The sequence below is a fragment of the Chrysochloris asiatica genome, unplaced genomic scaffold (assembly GCF_000296735.1).
Source record: "Chrysochloris asiatica unplaced genomic scaffold, ChrAsi1.0 scaffold00031, whole genome shotgun sequence".
NCBI classification, from domain to species: domain Eukaryota; kingdom Metazoa; phylum Chordata; class Mammalia; order Afrosoricida; family Chrysochloridae; genus Chrysochloris; species Chrysochloris asiatica.
This window is the reverse complement of record NW_006408549.1, coordinates 9,183,601-9,187,600: the sequence shown is the minus strand read 5'-3', so window position 1 is coordinate 9,187,600 and position 4,000 is coordinate 9,183,601.

Below are 4,000 nucleotides of genomic sequence, written 5' to 3'. Positions count from 1 at the left end.
AACCTTCTAAATATTCCTTTATATGTGGTTCAGAGTTCTCCACCTTACCTTTTTAACTTTTAAAAAAGATTCTTTCATACTCATCACAATAATATCTTTATTTAACAAAATTATTTTAATTTGTATTTTTTCTGTTTAAAAAGTAAACAGTGCATCAGTTAGGAGTGTTCTCTTACTACAAGTAAGAGAAGCCTTGATTCAACTGATTTCAAAAATAAGAAAATTGTTCTTTTACGTAACAGTGATCTCAGACTTGGGTGCTTTCAGGGTACCATAGTTCAGTGATGTCACCAAGAATCTAAGTTATCTTTCTATTGTGACATCAAGGAGAACTGCCTTAGTGTTATGCATGAGACTGATAACCGCGAAGTTGGCAGTGTAAGTCCGTCAGCCACTCCTTGGGAGAAAGATGAGGCTTTCTGTTCGCATAAAGATTTATGGTCTTGAAAACCCTATATAGGGTTGTTATGAGTCAGAAGTGACTTGATGGCACACATCCACCACCACCACTACTGTGATGTCCTTGAAACTTGGCTTTCTTGTCAGCAGCTTCCAAGGTTACAGGAAGGCACCACCATCCCAGCATTATATTTTCACACAGCAAATCTAAAGGCAGAATATTACCTTTTTCAAAGAAGCCAGAGATCCTTTGTCAGGAGTCCCCATAGACCTCCTCTCATGTCAGAATGGTATCATAAGCCTATGCCTAATCACCATGTATAATAAACCTGTGCCTAAGCCTCTAGAATCATTGTTTGCCTTAGAATCATAAAGATTTACTCCTTGAGTTATGAAGTGCTCTCCTAATTCCACAAAAGTTAATAAAATTAGGGCTCTATTGGCAAGGATGAAGGGAACTCTATAAGTATCCGATTTCCCCCCACCCTCATGTGTCAACTCAAATTCTTCTTTTTTGGTGACAGATGTTGAAACATCCCAATTCTCTAAGAATCAAGTCTTCATTAAATTGGAGTCTAGGATTAGTAAACTGAAATAATTAGCTGAATTTCTGCTGGTTTCTGGGATATATTTTTGAAGCTACATTTTAAACAAATTACCAACATTTACTTGTTTGTCTATCATTTACTTCTTAATTCTAAAAGCAGAGTGTTGGAAAATATTGCTGGACTCTCATTCTAGTTGTTGGTCAGTCACATCTGATTCCCTAACAAGCCCTCTAATAGGGGCAGATTGCTGAAGTGAAATGACTGTGGTAAGGTTCCATAGCAAGTTTGAGGCTTCTTGGCTCTAGATAGTTCAGTAAATGTAGTATGATGAGTGAGATAGTATGGGAACTCACTCTGGTTACCTGGACGAAGAGCTAGCGGGAACCAGAGGCCTCCTCCTTCCAGTGGAAAAGATTGTACCATGCTCGGCTTCCAGTGGGAGTGCAGGAGGACTGTAGCATCCTATGAATGCCAAAGTTCTCAGGTGTTCGGCTTTTCTAGCATCTCTTATTAACAGCTGGCATCCGAATCCAGGCTGCCTGAAGCAAGCTGCCTACATATCTCCCAAATGACAAGGCAGCCTTTTTTCTCACTTATGAAAGAAAAGGCAGAACAAAGGGAGGGATATTGTTCCTCTGTTGGAAATAGACTTCTGCTACATGCCCTGCAGAAGACTCTGCCTGATCTCTCTGGGGAATAGGGAATTCAGCCTTCTCTTCCTTTATGATCAGTTCTTGTAGGTTTTGCCTTTGCTCAATAAAGTATATTGCTTAACTCACGCTGGGAGAGGTTGCAAAATTTGTTCCCAAATCTTGTGCTAAATAGTCAGACACCTATAGGTGGTGGTTATTGTTAGGTGCCATCAAATTGATACTGACTCCTGGTGAACCTATGCACAATAGAACAAAACAGTGCGTGATCCTGCTCCAAACTCACAATTGTTTTTAGGCTTGAGCCAATTGCTGTTGCTGCAGCATCTCTATCTTGTTGGAGATTTTCCTCCACCCCCCCCCACCCCCACACACACTTTACCAAGTTTGACGTTCTTCTACAAGGACTGGTCCCTCCTGGTAATCTGTTCAAAGTATGAGAGACAAAATTTGGCCATCCTGGGTTCCAAGGAGTATTCTTCCAACATAGATCTGTTTGTTCTTTTGGCAGTCCACAGTACTTTTAATATTCTCCTTTAACATCATAACTCAAATGCATCAATTCTTCTGTGGTCTTCCTTATTCAATGTCCAACTTTCATATGCATATGATGTTATTGAAAATACCATGGTTTGGGTCAGGAACACTTTAGTCCTCAAACTGACACCTTTACTCTTGAACAATTTAAAGAGGTCTTGTGCAGCACATTCACTTAATGCAATATGTTATTTGATTTAGTGACTGCTGCTTCCATGAGTGTTGATGGTTAATTCAAGCAAAATGAAGTCTTTGACAACGTCAATCTTTTCTTCATTTACATGGATGTCATTTATTCTTAGTCCAGTGGTGAGGATTTTTACTTTCTTCACATTGAGTTGCAACTTATACTGAAAACTATGGTCTTTGATCTTCATCAGTAAATATTTTAACTCTTCTTCACTTTCAGCAAGCAAGATTGTATCAGCTGCTTATAGCAGGTTATTAATGAGTCTTCCTCTAATCCTGATGTCATGGTCTTCATATAATCTAGCTTCTCAGATTGTATGCTCAGCAAACAGATCGAGTAAGTATGTTGTAAGAATACAACCCTAGTGCACACCTTTACTAATCTTAATCCATTCAGTGTTCCCTTGTTTTGTACTAACAGCTGCCTCTTGGTCTATATACAGGTTCCTCAGGAGTACAGTTATGTGTTCCAGAATGTTCATTCTCTGTAATGTTGTCCATAGCTTGTCTTGATCCACATAATTGAAAGCCTTTGTGTAGTCAATAAAACAAAGGTAAATATTGTTCTGGTATTCTCTGCTTTCAGCCAAGATTTGTCTGACATCATCAGTGATATCCCTTGTTCCATGTATTCATGTGATTCCAGCTTGAACCTCTGACAGTTCTCTGTCAATGTACTGTTGCAGCCATTTAAAAATTATCTTTAGCAAAAATTTACTTGCATAATGATATAAATTATATTGTCTGATGATTTCCGTATTCCATTGGGCACCTTTCTTTGGAATGGGCACAAATATGGATCTCTTCCAGTCAGATGGCCAGGTAGCTATCTTTAAAATTTATCGGCATAGATGAGTGAGTGCCTCTAGTGCTGCATCAGTTTGTTGAAATATTTCCATTTGTATTCCATCAATTCTTGGACCCTTCCTTCTTCTTTAGATGCTTTCTGCATCATTAAGTATTTTGTCCATGTTGTTGTTAGGTGCCAGTGAGTCGGCACCGATGCACAATAGAATGAAATACTGCCTGGTCCTGTGCCAACCTCACAATTGTTGATAAACCTGATCCCATTGTTAATGCCACTGTGCTAATCCATCTTATTAGGGTCTTTCTTTTTTTCTCCTACCCTCCACTTTACCAAACATGATATTCTTCTCCAGGGACTGATCCCTCCTGACAATATGTCTGAAGTATGAGAGAGGAAGTCTGGAAATCCTGACTTCCAAGAAACATTCTGGCTGTACTTCTTCCAACACAGATTTGCTTGTTCTTCTAGCAGTCCATGGTACTTTTAATATTCTCCTTCAACACCGTAACTCATATGCATCAATTCTTTTGTGATCTTCTTTATTCACTGTCCAAATTTCACATGCTTATGAAGTTATTGAAAATACCTTACCTTGGGTCAGACACACCTTACTCCTCAAACTGACATCTTTGCTCATGTTGTTGTTGTTGTATGCTGTGGAGTTGTTTCTGACTCATAGCGACCCTGTACAGGGTTTACGAGGCTGTAAATCTTTACAGGAGCAAAAAGCCTCCTCTTTTTCCTGTGGGACAGCTGGTAGTTTCGACCTGATGACTCTGAGGTTAGCAGCCTGATTTGTAACTACTACGTTATCAGATACTACACTTGATCTTAGCCAAAAGGAGCTCTGGTAGCGTAGTGGTTACGAA